This window comes from Rhinopithecus roxellana, chromosome 13, assembly GCF_007565055.1.
Source record: "Rhinopithecus roxellana isolate Shanxi Qingling chromosome 13, ASM756505v1, whole genome shotgun sequence".
NCBI lineage: Eukaryota > Metazoa > Chordata > Mammalia > Primates > Cercopithecidae > Rhinopithecus > Rhinopithecus roxellana.
In genome coordinates this window covers 131,561,767-131,582,427 of record NC_044561.1, presented here as the reverse complement: position 1 = coordinate 131,582,427, position 20,661 = coordinate 131,561,767, and the positions used below count along the sequence as shown (strand labels likewise).

Sequence of the window (20,661 nt, the reverse complement as noted above, 5' to 3'; positions counted from 1 at the left end):
CTAGGAGCCAGTGAAGATACCTGCCATCCGGTGTTTAGCATTCGTTCCACAGAACTGGAGCCCTGAGTGCTGTGTGCCCAGCTCTCACCAGGAGGACTTCCCGCACCCAGAGAGGTCATCGGGTGGCAGCATCCATGCCTGTCTGGAACTAACATATTGTGCTGTTGCATCTGTGTTTCTGGCTAGAAACATGGCAGCGTTTCCATCTTCCTCCGTCAGTTACCACAGGGAACCCCCGCGAGAGTGCGCTGTGAGCAGAGGAGTAGTAACGGTGCATGGAGGCAGGCAGCATGGACTCCGCAGCACCTGAAACTCACCTGTGCCTTCTGAACCTGCTCAGACTGTTTCCCTCGTGCTCTGGGCTGACCCTGCACTCGCCCTCCTGTGGCTCAGTGCACTGGTGATAGCCAGCCCACACGGCAGCTCTGCTCACACAGTCACTTGACCGCGAGTTGCGTAGTCAGCCTCTGCTAACGCCAAGCGTGCCCAGTTGCTTTTGAAACGGAGGGTAGCTCTTTGGCACTGAAAGCACGGCCTTGCTTGAGAACGCCAAGGGATGTTCTGTGACTGTCGTATCAGGATTCACCAGAAACACTGCCATGCCGTTCTCTCCAGAGGAACTTCCAGAACCATTGACTCTGCCGATCCCACAGAACAAGTGGCTCAGCAGCTTGCACTGTGGCCTGGACCTGATGCGGAGCCTTCCCTTGCTCTGGGTCCCACTGGAAACAGGCACTTTCTGGCTCTGACACTAGGTGGGTTGGAACTCATTCCAGCTGTGGCATACGCTATCTCTGAAATCTACAGAGGCCCACCAAAGCTGGTGCCTCCTTCTTAAAGGAAGAAGATTCAAGGTGCAACAACTTGCCATTTACCTAGAAGACAGATCCTGGCATGCCCCGAGTCACTAGACCCCCACGTCTTCACTCCTGGGTAGGTCCCTGAGTCCTCCTGGGTTGGCTCCCAATGTCCTGTGCACAGGTATTTCCTAGGGCAGGTAGGGCACTGCCGTGTTCTGCTTCTAGGGTGGCCAGGGCACCATGGTGTTCAGTTCCTAGGGTGGGCAGGGCACCATGGCGTTTAGCTCCTAGGGCCGGCAGGGCACCCCTGTGTTCTGCTCACCAGGCCCAGTTAGGATGCAGCAATACAGCAGCCCCCAGCACTCAAGGCCCTGTGGACTACACCCTCAGTAGTCCAAGAGCAGCGCAGGGTTGGGAGCCTGTGCTGCTGTTCCGGCCAAGCCGGCGAAGTGCTTCTGGTCCCCGTGCTGGTGGAGATTGAGGAGAACATGGGTGCCACTCCATAGCTACCTTCCTGGGCCAGAGGCTGGGCGGATCTGCCCCAGGTAAGACCCCACATCTGCTGCAGCAGCTGCTGTCGGGCTCCTTGAGGCTGGTTTCCTGGCCCCTCCTTCCCACCACGTCCCCTTCCCACCAAAGCAGTGACATCAGCTCCATCTAGTTTGAAAACAGAGGCTGGTTTGAGGGCTGGAGTCAATTAGTAATCATATTAAAATGTGTGCTATCCCTGGGGAACTTCCTGTTTCACTTCTTTTCTGTTTTCAAAGAACAGCACTCTTGTTGGCGGGGACTAGCAGAAGACGGAGACGTTTTGCCATAACTGGCTGCTGCTGTGGGAGTGGTGGGCTGGGAATGCAGCCGAGTCTTCTCTGGGGCATGTGGGTCTCTGAGGCTGGAGGTCTCAGATGGTGTGTGTGCATGTGTATGGGCTGTGGAATCTGTGTGGAGTGTGTACGTATGTGATGTGTGTGTGTATGTATGTGTGGTATATGTGTGTGTTGTGTGATATGTATGTGTGTGAGGTGTGTTTGTATGTGATGTATGTGTGTGGTGTGTATGCATGTGTGGTGTGTGTATGTGTTTGTATGTGACATATGTGTGTGGTATGTATGTGTGTATGGTGTGTGTGATGTATGTGTGTGTTGTGTGTGATATGTATGTGTGTGACGTGTGTGTATGAGTGTGTGTGTGATATGTATGCGATGTGTGTTTGTGATATGTATGTTGATGTGTTTGTGTGTGATGTATGTGTGGTGTATGTGTGTGATGTATGTGTGTGTTGTATCTGATATGTATGTGTGATGTGTGGTGTGTATGTGTGTGATGTGTGTGTGGTGTATGTGTTATGTGCCTATGTGTATGTGTGGTGTGTCTGTGTGTGTGATTCATAGTGTGTGTGTGTGTGATGTGTGTGGAGTGTGTGTGAGATATGCGTATGTGTGTGATGTGTGTTTGCATGTAATGTGTGGGGTATGTAATATATGTGTATGTGTGTGGTGTGTGTGATATGTGCTTGTACATGTGTGTGGTGTGGTGTGTGGTGTGGTGTGTGTGTATGTGAATGTGTGTGATGTACATATATATGTATGTGTGTGGTGCGTGTATGTATGCATGATATGTGTATGTGTGTGTGTTATGTGTATGGATGTGATGTGTGTGGTGTGGGTGTGAATGTGTGTGATATGTGTGTGATGTGTATATATTTATATGTGCTGTGTGTACATGTGATACATGTATATGTGTGATGTGTGTGTGGTGTGCATATGTGTGATGTGTATGTGGTGTGGTGTGCATGTGGTGTGTGAATGTGTGTGATGTGTGTGGTGTGGTGTGTGTGGTGGTGTGTGTGGTGTGTGAATGTGTGTGATGTGTGTGGTGTGTGTGTATGTGTATGTGTGTGATTGTGTGGTGGTGTGTATGGTATGTGTGTGATGTGTGTGGTGGTGCATGTGTGGTGTGTGTGTGATATGTGTATGTGTGATGTGTGTGGGGTGGTGTGTGTGATATTTGTATGTGTGTGATGTGTGTGGTGTGTGTGTGATATTTGTATGTGTGTGATGTGTGTGTGGTGTGTGTGTGATATGTGTATGTGAGTGATGTGTGTGGTGTGGTGTGTGTGATATGTGTATGTGTGTGATGTGTGTGGTGTGCATGTGTTTGGGGAGGGCTGTGCATTTCTGCTCTCAGCTTGGCGCCGGGCAGCCAGCAGAGACTGCTCTCCCCTAGACCCCCACACACAAAGTGGCGACCTGGCTCCAGGCCTCTCCCCTGAGTTCACACTGCCTCCTTGCAGTCCTCCCAAAGGGCTGCCAGGCACAGGGCCGTGGGCATGCTGGTGACCGGGCACAACTTCTCCAGCCCGGAGCATTCCCATCCTTGGCGCCGTTCTGTACCCGCAGTCTGTGCCAGGGAGCTCAGCGCCCTGCCACTCCATGTGTCCAGTAGCCCGGGACCACGATGCCCGCGTGCTGCGGCTCCACCGTGGCTTGGACGGGACTGCTCACAGGATCAGCACAGCATGCTCTGCCTGCCGCAGAGGGTCAGCGATCAGAGAGAGAAGGAACAGCAGTAGCATCCTGCGTGGGTGCAGCTGTGGAGCCTGCTGGGGTGGAGTTGAAGCTGCTGTCTGTCAGGCCCTCTTTGAGCAGCTGACAAGCACCCTCCGTGTAGTGTCCACACCAGCAGAGTGAGTGCCACCAGCTCCTCTGGGGTCCTTTAGGCCAGAGGTAGGCAAGGGTAGACCTGCTGTGCTCCAGGAGAGAGCCTGTGTGGGCCAGGGCTGCTGATACAGCGGCCACAGAGCTGGTGGTTAGTGGGGCAACTGGGGCATGCGGTGGGGCAGACCCCAAGGAGCTTTCCCAGCTGGAGCGGCCTGGAGCGCCCCTGGCTCTCCACGATGGCTGACCCCGGGACTCGGGAGTGGACAAGCAGGCTCCTCCACCTCCATCTCCACCTGTCCCTTCAGTATTTAAGCAGGGACCCACAACGGGCGCGGGGCGGGGCGGGGGGTGGGGGGAAGGATACACCAGTGCGGTCGAAGCTTGGGACGCTAACAGATGTGAGTCATATCTGTGCATTTCCAGGAGGCCCCATCATCTGGATGTCAGGCAGGGAGGAAGGGAACCTGCCGTGGCAACCCACCTGCTGGGCGCATCCTGTTCTCTGGGTGTGGGGCTTCCCACTCGTTCACTCGGGAGGCCAGAGGGCAGTACACACAAGACCTCCTGACCTTGGCTTTGTTGCCAGCCTTTGTTCATAGGTTTGCAAACTCCTAGGCTCCCCAGGTACCATAAACATAGAGACTGACCTAGTCCTAGGTGGTCTGGGGGGTGGCAATTGGGAGAGAAGGGGCTAAAAAGAATCCTTTGTGAGCCAGACTAAGTTCCTATGTTCCCCATTTGTGACTCCAGCTACAGTGGAGGGTTTTGTCCCCTTAATTTACATTTTAATGGTATATTTCTCACGATTTATGTTCTTGAATTTTCACCATAAAACACTTACCAGAGGTCGTTGGTTGCAAGGAGACTAAATGCATTGGTATTTATTTTCCAGTCCAGTAAAGTAGGAAGGCAGGTGCTTGCTAAACTGTGGCAGAGGTGGGACACCAAGAAATTTGGGGTCCTAAGTAAATAAAGGCTTGGGGGGCTGGGTGAAGCCTGTCCCACCACCCTCTTTCTCTTACAGGAATACTCTGCTGAACAGCTCCACGTGTTTAAATCCATCTCTACAAATATTACAGAGGATTACTGATGTCAACAGAGAGGTTTTAGGTGGCTGTAATAAAAAAGCTGCAAATGGATATAAAAGTCAGTCTTAAGGTGTTACTTGTCGGTAGGCAAAGCAAGGGCGTCTGCAGCACACCCCACCCATGCTGGTCTGCCCAGCAGCTGGTGGACTTTCTTTGCGGGATTTGGAAGCTTTGCGTTTCCCCTCCAGTCTCTTCCTGAGAACCCAGCAGAGGTTGGAGGGAGGGTGGGAGTGACGTGGTAGCTCGGCACCAAAACAAAGAGTTGTTCTAATTTTAGAGTCTTAATGGTGCCCGTTGAGGCACACAGAGAAGGGGCGGAGTTCTGGCTGCCTCTGAGCTGAAAGTCTTCCCAAAATAAAAGGAAGGTCTGGATGACCCGTGACGTTTCTGGTGCATCTGTGAAGTGTGTGCATTTCTTCTTTATGCAAAATATAAGAAACCTTGCATATAAAAAAGACTGGGGAGAATGCTCTGCATGCAGTGGGGGAGGGGCCCAGGGCAGAGGAGGACTGCTCCCCAGGGCTGAGAAGCACCCAAGGGCACCAGGGTGGCAGCAGGAGCTCTTTCCTCCCTCTCTGTCTCTCTCTGTCAGCAGTGACTCATGGACCTCAGGGCCTGAGATGTCTATCCCAGTTGCCGAGATGCCCGTCTGAGGGGGGCAGGCCAAGGATTCATTTGCTTCTTACCATGAAGGGCTGAGAGGACACAGGGCCCACCCCTCGTCCATTAGGCATGATGAGGACAACTGGGGGAGTTCTGGGCGCTTCTCCACAGCCAGATATTAGACACCCTGTGATTATTTTCTGCTAAAACCAGGGCACGCCACCAGAGAAGCTGATGGGCTGCTCTGTGTGAGACTCCAAATCACTTCCACGATGTTTTACCCTTCGGGGCAGAGCCATCTGCTTCCATGCATGGCTTGAATCCAACTTACCAACATTGATAACTTTTTGTGCATATGATAGGGACAGGTGTCACTGCCAGCCCTTCACGTTGGCAGAGCAGGCACTCCCCATCCTCTCTGTGTTCACTCTACGCTGGGGAAGGGGGTTGGACACTGAGGGAGTGGCCAGGATGCAGAAGCAGTGCGGAGTGTGCTTCTGGGAGATGCCTGGAAAGCAGGGCGGCTGTGGGGCACAGGGCAAGGGTTACCTTGCCAGCGCTGAAGAGGAGAGGTGGCTGCAGCCCCACCTACGCCAGATGCCTCTCTCCGCCTGTCCTGGGTGTTTCTTTCCAATGCTCCACCCATGCCCACTGCCCTTCCAGAGCACACTTCCAGGAAGTGCCCTGTTCTGGGTGTCACCATCACCCAAGCTGGGGGCACCTTGCAAGCCTGCTGGCCATGGCTTGCTGTCTATCTGCAGGTGCCCCAGGCCCAGGGCCAGGAGTCAGTCAGGCAGTGCCGCATGTGGGAGCTGCCTCTTCAGCAGGGGGACAGAGGAGAGGGCATGAGGGGACCCCTGAGCAGCTTCATCTAATCCAAGTACAAACACCACGGCACCAGGTAAGTTAGGTCAGGTGCATTTATGATGAGGCTGATATAAAAAGGAGGAAGCGGAAGTGGGAAGTATTTTTAGTTTCTGTATTTCCCTAACCAGGGCAGCTGGCACAGGAATTGGCTTCTTGGTCTCTGATTTCCACTCCAGCACTCTGGCCATCAGAGGATCCTCTGTGAGCTCAGCTGCGCCAGCACCCCCCCCCCCGCCCCGCCACCCCAGCAGCTTTTGGTGGGCAGTGGCAGCGGTCCCTGTGCAGGGCAGGAGCCTGGGGAAGCAGGGGCTGGGTGCTGCTGGTCCCTGGAAGAGGGACTTCTGCCCCAGTGCTTTGTGAAGAGGACAGGAGGGTAAAGTATTCATTTGCCCCTAGGTAACATGTGTTCTGGGGTTGCAGGCTGAGGTAAGGGTGTGAATTCTCCCTGAGGAAAGGCTCAGCCTGGAGTGTAGTCCTGCTGAAGGCCACAGAGACCACACACTCCACCCAGACTCCGGATCTCCCTCCCCAGCAGGGGGATGGAGGCCCTGCCGCTAGGAGTGCTGGGGTTGTGTGGAAGGACTGGGCTTCTCCAGGGCTCCTGGGAGGCCTAAACATCTCGCAGGATTGTGACGCTAATTACCACCGTGATTGCTTTCTGTGTGTAACTGCTTTCCCCAAACTTTAGTCATCTAATGTGGAGCTACAGAAGGCCCCCGCCCCTACCCCTCCAGATGTCCCAGCCCACGACAAGCAGGAAGGCCGGGTCCTGGGGCTGGATCTGACATCATTCCAAGCAGATGATAACCTGCCTTCCCGATTTCCATACCCGCAGCAAGACACCCTGGAGTTATTTATAAATGTGAACCCTTGGTGCCGGGACCAGCACCCTGACCACCATGAGAGGGTGGAGACAGCGCACTCCGAGCTCAGGGAGGCAGGAAACTCTGGACCTGGAGGCCAGGGACCACGAGGGACACGCTGCAGGCCCAGCTGCTGCCACCTGGGGCGGGGCTGCCCTGCAGGCTCCGGGAGAACCCAGAGCGAGGCCGGATCAGCGCGTGTCAAGGCGCGGGGCGTGAGAGATGGAGCTGCTTTTTTCTTCGCAGGGTTGGCAGGAACTGGAAATAATAGAAAGTCGTTAGGGTCCAACACGCTGCCCTGAAAACACTATCATTACTTTCCTAATGACTAACTGTGTCTTTCAGCCGGTGGGGCAGGCAGCTGAGGCCGCAGGCTCCCGCAGAGGACCGCGACGTGGGAGGCTGGCAGCCTGTAATCTGGGGGCGCTGACAGCGCTCTGCCCAGACCCTGGCGCCGGCTCCAGCCTCCAGCACAGCAGCCCTCGGTCCCTCCAGCCCCCTGCCCGTAGAGTCCAGGTGAGGCTGAGGCCGCCCAGTATCCCTTCTCCTCCTCCTTTTTTAAAAACACAGTCTCACGATGTTTCCCAGGCGGGTCTCCAACTCCTGGGCTCAAGCGATCCTCCTGCCTCGGCCTCCCAAAGCGCTGGGATTAAGGGGCAAGCCACCGCACCCGGCCCACCATCCCTTCTGGTTCATTTCCAGTAAGGTCCTGTCCACAGCGTCCTTCTCAGCATTCCCACCAGGCTGCGGGCCTCGGCCTTCCTCTCCTCCATTCTCATTCTCCCCGGAACCGCCAGGCCCGTCCAAAGCATGGGTTCGCCAAGCGCCCCCCGCTCCACATTCCCTTCCCCGCGGACTCAGCCTCCGTAGCTCGCGGACGGCCCCTCCTCACGCCAGCCAGGCTTTTTTTTTTTTTTCTATTTTAAGGTTTTCTTTTAATGACACAAGCGACATTTGGAGACAAGAGGGCACATCTCTTTCTGACCCACTTCCAACCCCAGCTGACGGCCGCCCTGCGCCTGGCGTGGACGGCCGGAGCGTTCCCTGGGTGGGTTCCGTCCATCCCGAACCCCTGTCCCCGCGCCCGCTCCGGGGGTGCGTGGGGCCTGTGACGTTGCCTCGAGGCCGCATCCGGTGACCCGGCAGCCCCTGGCGCTCGCGGCAGGCGGGCGGGCGCGGACCCCGGGCTTTGGGGCGCAATTCCTGCCACTGGCTGCCGGCCTGAGGTTCTGGGGTGTCCGAGGTCCCGGGCGGGGAGAGGACGTTTCTCCGGCTCAGGCCCCACCTCCTGCTCTGCCGCCCCGGCGAGGACCCGCGGGGAAACGGGGCCCAGGCGCGGCGACTGCGGAGGACGCGTCTCGGCCCCAGAGCCCTGGTCCTGGGGGCGTCCAGCTGCCCTTGCCCGAGGCGGGCGCTCAGCGCCGCGGAAGCAACGCCGGGGGCGGGACGCACAGCGAGGCGGGCTCCGCGGGAAGTACCGGGAAAACGGCGCGGAGCAGAACACCCCGGAGCCAGTCCAGAGAAAGGGCGGCCTCGCCCTGCAGCCCGCGGGGCCCGGCAACGCCCCGCCCCAGGCCAGGGCACGCGAACGCCGGGCGGGCGGAGGGGACGGGGCCGCGGGACCAACGCGGGGCGGGCGGTGTCTGGGCCCAGCCCGAGAGGACCAGCCCTTCACGGGGCGCTCGGAGCCCCTGCCCGCCGGGCGCTGCGGCCCCAGCCTCGGGGCCGGGGCCAGACCCGCAGGGAACGAGAAGCGGGAGCTGCAACGGGACGCTCGGGGCTGCGGCCCGGCCGGGAATTCAACGGCCACTAGCGTCCAGTCCGACCCGCCCACCACGGGCCCGCCCCGTCCACCACGGACCCGCCCCGTCCACCACGGACCCGCCCCGTCCACCACGGACCCGCCCCGTCCACCAAGGTCTCGCTTACCACAGGCCCGCCCCGCCCACCACAGGCCTGGCCCGCCTACCAAGGCTCGCCCCGCCCATCCCCGGCCCCGCCCACCACAGGCCCGCCCCCAGTCTGGACCCCGCCCCGTCAAGGACAGGAATCCCCCGACCCCGAACCCCGTCCACTGCTCTTGCTCGTCTCCCGCCAGCCCCGACTTAGGCCTCTCCCCGGCCTGGCTTCTCGAACTCAGCCCCGCCCCTTCCCCACCCCAAATGATGACCCGCCCCTCCTACTGCCCGTGTCCGCCCCGCTTCACTTCATTAGGGCCCCGCCCCGATTCTTGCCCCGCCCGCTCAATGTCCCGCCTACGACCCCGCCCACTACCAGTGACTAGCACGCCCTTTCGAGGCCCCGCCTCCTCCCCGCCCAATACTCGGCCCCGCCCTACGCGTCTTTGGGCCTAGTCCCCGCCCCGCCCGCAGCCCCATCCCCGCCCCTTTGACTCGAGTTGGCTTTTTCCAGAGAACTTCCCGGGCTTGGATTGGCCGCGCCGGTCGATGTTCCACCGTTTGATTGGCCCGCGGCGCCCGCTTTCGTGAGCCTGCCCTTAGGCGGGGGCGGGGCCGGCGGCGGCGCGCGGCGCTAGATTGGTTAGCGGCGCAGAGGGGCGGGCCCGCGCCGCGCGCAACGCTCCGGCTGAAGCGCCTGAAGCCGCGACCGCCGCCTCAGCCGCGGTCGCCGCCGCCTCAGCCGACTTACGCTCCGCCGCCGCCTTCTCACCCGCCTCGCCCGCCTCGCCCTGATCCCGCCCGGGCCTCCCGGCCTCTCCCCGCCGGCCCGCGGGCTCGCCGTCCGGCGCAGGGCAGGTGAGTGAGCGATGGCGGGCGGGGTCGGGGTCGGGCGCCCTTGCGGGTTACGGAGACCGAGTCCCCGACGGAGGCCGAGTGGCGGGGCGACCCCGGGCCGCGGCAAACTTCGCCCGAGCCGCGGCGGGCGGGGGTCCCGGGCTGGGTCGCGCCGTCCCCGACCGCCGCCGGCGCCTGCGGCGGCCCGGGGCAGCGAGGGGACCCGCGCTCCCTCCAGGTGCGGTCGCCGGGCCTGGCCCGCCCGCCTCCGCCCCTTCCCCAAATTCGGAAGTTGCGGCGGGAAGCCGAGAGCGCCTCGGACGTGGGTCAGAAAACGTCTGGACTACTTGATACTTGAGGCTTCAGTTTCAAAACAGCACAGATTTCATCTCTTGGTTGAGAAGAGATCTGGGGAACAGCCCGGGGCGGCCGCGGCGGCTGGAGGGCGGCGGGGCGCGGCGCGGGGACTCCTCCCCCTGGACGGCCGCCGGGAGAGCGCGGCCTCACCCCTCGGTGACCGCACGGAGAGCCGGCGCGGGCGGCGGGGCGCGCGCAGGTTCCTCTTGTTGGTAGCGGTGCTGTTTTAATGTGGGCTGGTTAGAACGTGTTTCTTATTGTCCCCGCACGTGTTGTCATTGGAAGTCTTGTTTTGTGAAAGAGCTTGTTTTCGCCTGGTGATGGTTTCCAGTTTCCCCTCCCGCTACTCGGAAATACTGGCTAAGACATTCGAAAGTTCACCAAAAGTCGGGTCCTCCATCTGGTGGCTCGGGGTGGATTATCTTCCACCGTCCTTCAGAGCAGCCTGGATTTGCAGGTCTTGTGAGCCCTCAGTGTGAGCCGACAGCACTCTTAGTTGTTGAGTGTTTGTAGAGGGAGATTCACCAGAAGGAATCTTGGGCAGCAGGGCCTTGCGGAGAGGCCTTTCGAGATTTGACTGGGTAACTTACAGACTCCCCCAATTCAAAAATATTTCCCTGGCACAGGCCCTCACACATTCCTCCGAAATTGAACTCACTTTGAGGGGCAAACTGTTGCCCTTTTTCTTTTCTTTGGACTTTCTCAGATGTGGATCCCAAAGGAGTGTGCAAGGGTGCTTCCCTGTTTAAGAGAACTAACTCCCAGTCTCTTCATATTCAAGAAAAATTCATCATCTTAAAGCGCGTCAGAGATACTTATTTTAGCCCCAAAAGGAGTGTTTGTAGGACAGTGGCACTCTGAAGGGATCACTGGCAAGATCTGAAAGGACCTGATTGATCCTCACATGAGAGAAACAGAAATAGTTCTGGTGTTTTCAGACTTGGAGATCCAGAAAACATGGGGCCTTAAAACATAAGTGCAGTGACTGACGAACTGATGTCTCACTTTCGAGTAGTAGTTTTTTTTTCGCTTGTGTGTAGATGCTGTTGTTTATACAGTGCAAGTTCATTACAAATGTTTTAGAACTTACATAACTTCACGTATTTTCTTAGTTGACACTCAATATTATAAGGTTTTGAAAAAGTTTTGATGGTAAATGGGGTCTTTATAACTGAAAAAAAATGGACTCTCTAGAATTCAGTGCTTTTTGGCTGGTATTGCCACAAGTGCTGCTGATTAGCAGTGCTATTGGACCTCAAAACATCTCTTTCCCAGATATCTTTATAATACTCAAGGTGGGGGAAAATCCACACAGCTTTGTGGTTACATTTTTAGCTATTTATGAGAAAAAATTCAACACATGGTTATATATTGTTAGCTGTTTTGAAGAAGCTACCCTTTACCCTATTGTTCTGAGGGAGGCTGAGAGCATGTTGCATTTATAAATTTGAAAAAGTCTCAATGAGCTTCTTGAACCAATCTAGCCATTCAAATTTGGATTCTGTGTGTCAGTTTTGATTATTTCAGCTCCTGTGTCAATGGCAGAATCATTTGTATTTTTACAAAAGTCTCAGGGCTTTATTGTAAAGGTGATCACTGAAGCAGATTTTAGTAGACGTAAGTTGTGTATCCTCTCGGTGAAGAAGGCTGTGCTTTGGGCCATAACCAAGGACAACACTTGCTCATGTATTGGAATTGCCCCAACTTAAACATTAGAATAAATGCTGTAGATTTTGGGGCAGCTCTGATGTCTCAGCTCTCATCTCTGGTGGCAGTGACTCTCACAGGCAAGGCGTCGTGGGCCCGCTGTCCATGGTGCTGAATCCGTGTCACCTGTTTCTCTCTGTGTGTGTTTGGTGGGGGGTGTTGTGTGTGTGAGGGGTGTGTTTTGCGTGGGGCGGGGGGCTCAAACTTCCTTTCCAGCGTACTTTAAAATTAATTTCAGAATTCATGTGATTAAATAAAATTTGATCAGGGAAATTCTGTTGAATGGGAGCATGTCTTCAAAACACTTAAGCCATTTTATTCTTCTTTTTAAGGAGGATAGTTATGCTACAGCATTCCGTTTCCTTTGCTTAGTCTTCACCGTCTCTCTAGGTGGGAGTTTTGTTGCTTGAGTGTGGGCATCAAGTAACAAATCACTGACATTACATGAAACCCTGTTTTCTTAACAACCATTCTTTTAAGAAAGTACCAGTTTGTTTTAGTCTGTTTTGTTTTGCTTATAACAGAATACCTGAAACTAGGTAATTTACAAAGAAAAGGAATTTATTTCTTATAGTCATGGAGGCTGAGAAGTCTAAGGTCCAGGGGCCAAAGCCATTAGTTCCAACTCACATGACAACCCACTAATCCATTAACCCTTGAATGGATTAATTCATTTTATGAGGGCAGAGCCCTCTTGATCCAATCACCTCTTAAAGGCCTCACCTCTCAATACTGCTGCATTGAGGATTATGTTTCAGCATAAGTTTTGGAGGGGATATTCCAACCATAGTACCTTTATTACAATACAGGCGATACATCTGTAGGCATATATCTACGCAGGGGCAACTTGTTCCCAAAAGGGTTGACTGTAGCATGTTTTGCATTCTCCAGTATGTTGGTTCTCAGCCTTTCCTGATGAAGGGATCTGTTTATGTGTTGGGCTAGTGAGTGGTTGTCAGGATTCCTGTTGTGTTAGAGCTATACCTACTCTCTTTTCTCTAACGTTGAGGACATTTTTGTAAATCATTTTACATGAGTCTTTTCTTTCTCTTGAGGTTAATTTTGTCAGCTACTTTAGAATTGCCCCACAGGTTAGCAGTAAAAAAAAATGATAGATGTCACTTGTGGTACAGAGATTGTTGCACATGGTAGTAAATTGTATATCAAGCTAAGCAGTGGATTGTTGAGGTGCTTTTTGTTATGATCATCTGAACTAATGCTTTGGCCCCATTTGTTGTACACTTAACCCAGGTTAGTTTTTGACATCTCTTCTGTAGACAGAAACTCAGGAAATCTTCCTTCTGCCTCATCCAAGCTTCAGAAATACTCCCTGATTGCCTACTCTTTGCCATTTCCTATGCTATGACCTGGGAACCCATGGGGGAATGAGACAGAGTTCTTATTGAAGGGCTCACCAGTTCAGATTGAGGAAGGAACATGTAAACATATAATTATAGGGGGCCATAGTCAGTGCTGCAGTTGGGATACATAGAAAGCCAGGCGAATGTGTTGAGGGGCGATTCATTTGGGCCGAGAATCAGGGAAAGCTTTAGAGAGGAGGTGGTCTTTGGGCTGGGCCCTAGGGCATGAGTTATAATTGGGCATGGATTGGGTATACCTTTATTAGAAAAAGACTGGAAGGTTGGAATAACCGGAGTACAGAGTGTGTAGTGGTGTGGAGGCTGGAGGTACGGAAGCATAGTAAAGGAGTTGGGACGCTGCTGGAAGTGTTAGGGGCATTGTGAAATGGTTGGAATTCTGTTGGAGATGGAGGGGGGCGAAAGTGGAGGAGGAGTTACATGGTAGGTAGAATAATGGCTCACAAAGCTGTCCACATCCTAATCTCAGGACTATGTTATGTTACATGGCAGGGGAGTTAAGGCAGCAGATGGAATGAGGTTGCTAATCAGCTGATTTTAAAATAGGGAGATTATCCTGGATTATCTGGGTGGGCTCTGAGTAATCACAAGGGTTCTTAAAAGTGGAAGAGAGAGGCAGAATAGTCAGTGTCAGAGTGATGTGAAGTGAGAAAGACTCTAACTGCCATTGCTGGCTTTGAGGATGGAAGGGTGCACTAGTCAAGGAATGTGGGAAGCCTTTGGAAAAGGCAAGAAAAGGGATTCTTTCCCCTAGAGACTTGGGAAAGGAATGCAGTCCTAGATTTCTAGCCCAGTGAGACCCTTGTCTGACTTGTGACCTCCAGAACTGTAAGGTAAATGTTTGTTGTATTAAAACACTAAGTGTCTGGAAGTTTGTTCCAACAGCGGTAAGAAACTGATACAAGCTGGGGCTCTTCATTTGGCAGTCTTAGCTGACAAAATTAAGGAGGAAATAACATGATTAGATTGGTTTTAGAAGATAAAATGATGGAGCTGCCACTTGGGGAGAATTCACTCCAGATAAGCATAGTTCTATTCTCTATTTCACCTCCTAGGCAAGACTGGCATCTGATACTGTCTTATTTGGCCCGGATCCCACTTACAGTCTCTCTGAGCAGCTTCCACAGCCTCTACCCTTCCCAACTGCCATGTCCCACTGGGTCATCTTTCCTCTGTGTTGGACACGTGGGAAAGAGTAGACCAGGTATACACTTACCACTGAGATTGTGTTGTCACAGGCTAGGCCCAATTCCAACAACCTAGTTGTTGTCAGATTACTTTCCAGAGGTTAGTTTCTTTACATCCTCACTAATCCTTTGTATCTTCAGATGTTTTAATTGTTGTCAATTGAGTAGATATTAATTATCTTACTGTTTTAATTAGCGTTTCCTTGGCTAGTGAGTTTGAGGATTTTCCACCCATACTTTGGCTACTTGAACTTCTTCTAAAAATTGTATTCTTATATTGTTTGTCCATTTATTGTCTGGATTATCCTTTTTATAGCTTTGTAGAAGTTCTTTTACATATTCTAGATTATATTTGTATCCTGTTCTTTATCCTTTGAAATATGCTGTTTTGATGAACAGATGTTCAGTTTTAATGTAGTCAGATTTATCAATCTTTTCTTTATGGTTTATGGTGATTGAGTCTGATTTAAGAAATCTTGTGTTACTCCAAGGTCGTTGTATTAGTCCATTTTCATGCTGCTGATAAAGACATATCCGAGACTGGGCAATTTACAAAAGAAAGAGGTTTGAATAACTTACAGTTCCACGTGGCTGGGGAGGCCTCACAATGATGGCGGAAGGTGATGATGATGAAAGGTACATCTCACATGGCAGCAGACAAGAGAAGAGAGAGCTTGTGCAGGGAAACTCCCCTTTTTAAAACTATCAGCTCTCGTGAGACTTACTTCCTATCACAAGAACAGCATGGGAAAGACCTGCCCCCATGATTCAATTACCTGCTTACTGGGTCCCTCCCATAACACATGGGAATTAAAGATGAAATTTGGGTGGGGACACAGCTAAACCATATCAGTCATGATAGATCCTCCTCTTTAAAAAATATTTAAATATTTGCTTTTTATAGTCTACTTGGAGCTTATTTTTGTGTGGGGTATGAGATAGAGATCCAATTTTAAATTTTTTTCCAAACTGATAACCAGTTGTATCAGCATTGTTTATTGAGTACAGTCCTTTCCCCAGTGATTTGCAGTGGTACCTTTGAAATACATCAGATTTCACAAATGGGTGAATCAGTTTCTGGTTTCTTTATGTACCTAATGATAACTTAATTTCTTTCTCCCTAGTTCTTAAATCTTTTATTGAGCTTTTTTTTTTTTTTGTCTTTTTTCCTTTGCTTGGACCACTAGAGAAAGTTGCATGGAGATTGTGGTAAGATTATCCTTATATTGTTTTTCATTTCAAAGAAATGCTGTGAAAGACCTTATTGTGAACTTTGTTATTTTTTTTCTTGGTAGATTCCTTTATTAGGTTAAGGATGATCACATTTACTAGTAGTTTAATAAAAGCTTTTTTAAAAAATCGTGAATGGATTTTGAATTTTCTCAAATGGTTTTCTATACAGTATACTTATTTACATAATTTTATGCTTTTCTTAAAACTTATGATTGAGATGAAATATTTTATTCTTTTAATTTAAGCCATCATTGATTTCCTGGGAGAAACTGTGATGTACTACATTAAAAAATATTATCGGGGCAGGTGTGGTGGCTCACACTTGTAATCCCAACACTGAGAGGCTGAGGCCGGAGGATCATTTGAGCCCAGGAGTTCAAAACCAGACTGGGAAATATAGTGAGACCCCATTTTTACAAAAACAAACAAACAAACAAAAAAAAAACCAAATAAAAAAATTGGCTGGGCATGGTGGCATGCATCTGTAGTCCCAGCTACTTGGGTACTTGGGGGACTGAGGTTGAAGGATCACTTGCGACTGGGAGGTTGAAGCTGCAGTGAACTGTGATCATGCCTCTGCACTCCAGCCTAAATTATTGGACCCAATATGCAAATATTTCATTTAGGATTTTGGCATATATTCATAAGAGGTGTTGACCAGTGATAATCTTTTCTTGTATTGCCCTTATTCAGATTTGGTATCAACATGATACTTCATCATCTTTGTAATAGTTTCTTTCTGTTTTTTAGGGACAGGGACTCTCTCTGTCACTCAGGCTGGAGTTCAGTGGTGCTATCATATCCTACTGCAGCCTTGAACTCCTGGGCTCCAGTGATCTTCTTGCCTTAGCCTCTTGATTAGCTGGGATTATAGGCACAAACCACCATGCTCAGATAATTTTTAAATTTTCTTTTTGTAGAATAAGGGTCTTGCTATGTTGCCTAGGCTGGTCTTGAACTCCTGGGCTCAAGAAATTCTCCCACCTTGGCCTCCCAAATGTAATAGTTTTGGAAAGGGAGGAATTTTTGTTTCCTGGAAATTTGGCAAAATCGATTCTAGCTGGTCTGGATCTGGACCTTTTAAAACATGGAGCCACTTGCAGTAGCAATTAATCACTTTGGAAGGGTCGCTAGTCCATTCTGCTCACATTTCATGGCCAGAAGGAGTCATTCTGGCCGTACCTAATTTCAGATGGGGCAGGGTGGTAGAATCTTCCTCATCCTGGAAGCAGGGGACACTCAGTCCAATAGCACAAGGAAACGAATTTTGTCAATAATCTTGAGTGAGCGTGGAAACAGATTCTTCTTCAGTCAAGCCTTCAGGTGAGAACACAGCCTGGCTAACACTTTGAATGCAGCCTTGTGAGACCCTAAGCAGCCGACCCAGTTAAGCCTGCTTAAATTCCTGACTCACAGAAACTGTGAGATATTAAACACATATTGGTTTAAGGTGTTAAATTTGTGATAGTTTGTTATGCGGCAATAGAAAACTGATGTACTGATTTCTACTGACCTCCCCTTAGAAGTGGATTTGGGTTGATGAAGGGTGTTTGACTCTGTTTAAGGTAATCAACATATTATTTATTTTCTTTTATATGATGTTTCTATTTATAAAAGTAATATAAATATTTTGTGTAGAAAAATTGGAACAAACAGAAAAGTATAAAGTAGAAGATCAACATTATCCATAATCTTACCACAAAAGGATATTCAGTGTTTTTTCCTACTTATATTTTTGTATGATATGCATATCCTAAAATTGGGATTCATTCTGAAGTATGTTTTTTGAAGCAGTATTTTTCCTTTTACTAGATCATGAGCATTTCCTTGTCTCATAATGTGTTCTTCCAAAATATGATTTCAAATGGCTGCATACTATTCCGAAGCGTCCCAGTTTATTGAACCATTTCCCTATAGCTAGACATTTATGTTGCTTTAAAATACTCATCATTAATAAATAATGCTTTGAAAAATATCATATACAAAAATCATTGTGCGTATCACTGATTGCTTCTAAATTTCTAAAGGTAGAACTATTAGCTCAAAGGTTGTAAATGTTTTTAAGTCTTTTTGTGCTTAACCATCTATCTTCCAACATTTCTAAAAAATAATATAAAACTTAGACATCTGTTTTTGTAACTCACCAGGTTGGGATAGGACAGAACTATTGATTTTTGAGCATCTAGATTCCTGTTTTCTTAACCCTGTTTGCAGAGTGGTTTTAAATTATTCATTAAAGTGCAATATGGATTCTATTTATAGACGCATTTGTGTATGAGATCACTTCCTTAATGTTTGGGGAAAAGCCTACAAATTGCTATTATCACATTCCTATCTTTGTAAATCTTTTCTACTCCTATTCACCCTTTCTTTGTTCTCAGTCAACCCAGTAGAGACACTGAGACAAATAAGGACTTGTATCCTTATATTACTCAGATAAAATGGCTATTCTGAGCCAGCCCTTGTTCTTTTCTTCTTGACATTTATTAACTAGTGGATCTCAAAAAGATGAGCCATCAGAATATTAATGATTAATTCAAAAATATTTTTCCTGGTCTCTAAAGTAATGGATGTTTGTGTAGAAAATTTCTAAAGGAAAGATTAGCATAAAAAGCAGAATAAAAATCTTGATAATTCTGCTACCCACAGATGACCACTATTTAACCATAACTTGATCATGCCAGCTTATTCTTAAAATATGTGACTGGATTCTGATGGCATATATATATATATATATATATATATTTTTTTAGATGGAGTCTTGCTCTGTTGCCCAGGTTTGAGTGCAGTGGCATGATCTCGGCTCACTGCAACCTCCTCCTTCTGGGTTCAAGCAGTTCTCCCTGTCTCAAGCTCCAGAGTAGCTGGGATTACAGGCACATGCCACCACGCCTGGCTAATTTTTGTATTTTTTAGTAGAGACGGGGTTTCACCATGTTGGCCAGGCTGGTCTCAAACTCCTGACCTCAGGTGATCCACCCGCCTCAGCCTCCCAAAGTGCTGGGATTATAGGCGTGAGCCACCGCGCCCGCCCTGATGACTAATATTTTGTTTGGAGTTTTTGCATTTGTGCCTGTGAGTGAAATTGGCTTGTAATTTTCCTTTATTATAGCTGTTCTCTTTCTAATCTGAGATGAATACTTAATTTATTAATTTGCAGCTTTTCCTTTTTTTCTAATATGTGTGTTTAAAGTGATATATTTTCTTGTAAACAATGCCTCAACTACATCATACAAACTTAGATTTAAGGCATTTTCATTATTGTTTGTTATACTTTCTAATTTCCATTATGGTTTTTTCTTTGATTCCTAGGTAATTTAGAAGAACATTTAAACATTTCTAAACATATGCATATTTTCTTGTTTTATTATTCTTCAGGACAATTATATTGCCCAAAGATCTTGCTTTCTATGATTTTAATCCTTTAAAATTTGCTGATTTGCCTTACAGCCCAGAATATGGTATGTAAGTTTTCTCAGATATTCCTATGTGCCTGGAAATAATTGGGTTCAATGTACTATACTACGTATTCTGTTTAGCTGAGTTAGTAAGCATATTATATCTGCTTTCTTACTAGTTTTTTTGGTTGTTATATCCATCACTGAGATAATTACACAATTTCATTATGATTATGGATTTGTCTCATTTTTCCTTGCAGTTCTGTAAGTTTTTATTTACAAATTTTTGAGACTGTGTTGTCAGGGCTACACAGATTTAAAACTATTAGGTCGGCCGGGCATGGTGGCTCAAGCCTGTAATCCCAGCACTTTGGGAGGTCGAGACGGGTGGATCACTAGGTCAGGAGATTGAGACCATCCTGGCTAACACGGTGAAACCCCGTCTCTACTAAAAAATGCAAAAAACTAGCCGGGCGAGGTGGCGGGCGCCTGTAGCCCCAGCTACTCGGGAGGCTGAGGCAGGAGAATGGCATAAACCTGGGAGGCGGAGCTTGCAGTGAGCTAAGATCCGGCCACTGCACTCCAGCCTGGGCAACAGAGCCAGACTCCGTCTCAAAAAAAAAAAAAAAACTGTCAGGTTTCCTGATGAATGGAGACTTTAATTATTATGACTGTTTCTCTTTGTATCTAGTAATGAATATTTGACTTTATGATATAGTATGTCTGATGTTAATATTAACATACCTGTACTAGATGTTTTAGGCTCATATTTACATGATGTCTTTGTTTTTTATCTTATTCTCGACCTTACTATAGTTTTATGCTTTAGGTATGTCTCTTGCAAAGAGTATAGTTAGATTTTTTTTTTTGAGATGGTGTCTTGCTCTGTCGCCCAGGCTGAAGTGCAGTGGTGCGGTCTCGGCTCCCTGCAAGCTCCGCCTCCCAGGTTCATGCCATTCTCCTACCTCAACCTCCCCAGTAGCTGGGACTGCAGGTGCCCACCACCATGCCTGGCTAATTTTTTTTGTATTTTTTGGTAGAGACGGGGTTTCACCGTGTTAACCAGGATTGTCTCGATCTCCTGACCTCGTGATCTGCCCACCTCAGCCTCCCAAAGTGCTGGGATTACAGGCGTGAGCCACTGCGCCTGGCTGATATATATATTTTTTTCATTAAGTCTGACAGTCTGTGTCTTTTAATTGGAACAGTTCATTTACATTAAATGTAATTACTGATCTATTTGGGTTTAAATTCATCATCCTATTATGTATTTGTCTTTTCTACATTTTCTGTTTATTTTTCTCTCTTTTTCTTGCATTATTTGAATCTGATTATGTGATATTTTGAAAAAATCACTCTATTTTTCCACCTTCTCCAGTAGATTGGAGATTATGTCCTATTTTTCGTTCTTTTAGAGGTTATTGTGTAAATTGCTACTAACTTATCCAGATAATGTGGTTATACCTTCATCTTTCTCCTAGACAAATCATAGTTTCTTAGAAGACTTGAACTCTATGAGCCCCCCTCCAGTTTCATATGTGCTTATTATTGTGCACTTTAATTCTGTATATTCTTTTTAAATTCAGTGAAATAAATTAACATTAGCAGTATTATATTAACAATATTGGTATTAATAGTATTATTACTGGTAACATTAGCAGTATTGTATTAACAGTAATATTAACAGTTAGTGTTCATTTAGATTTATTCAGATACTTGTCTTGTCTTTGCTCTTCATTGCTCTCTGGCATTTCTGACTTATTCTGGGATGATTTCATTTCTGC

At 49.0% G+C, this 20,661-nt stretch overlaps 1 protein-coding gene across 10 annotated transcripts in view; it reads left to right on the top strand.

Annotated features, from left to right (window-relative positions):
- Positions 1-9,521: 9,521 nt before the first annotated feature.
- The window catches only part of PCBP3 (poly(rC) binding protein 3), a 282,207-nt gene continuing 271,067 nt past the window's right edge, over positions 9,522-20,661 (top strand). For 7 of the 10 annotated variants that reach the window (XM_030915860.1, XM_030915862.1, XM_030915859.1 and 4 more), the window contains exon 1: positions 9,522-9,637. The gene's annotated coding sequence lies outside the window, so the exon portion shown is untranslated. The remainder of the gene's footprint in view (positions 9,638-20,661) is intronic. The other 3 variants (XM_030915861.1, XM_030915858.1, XM_030915855.1) reach the window with 3 other exon arrangements.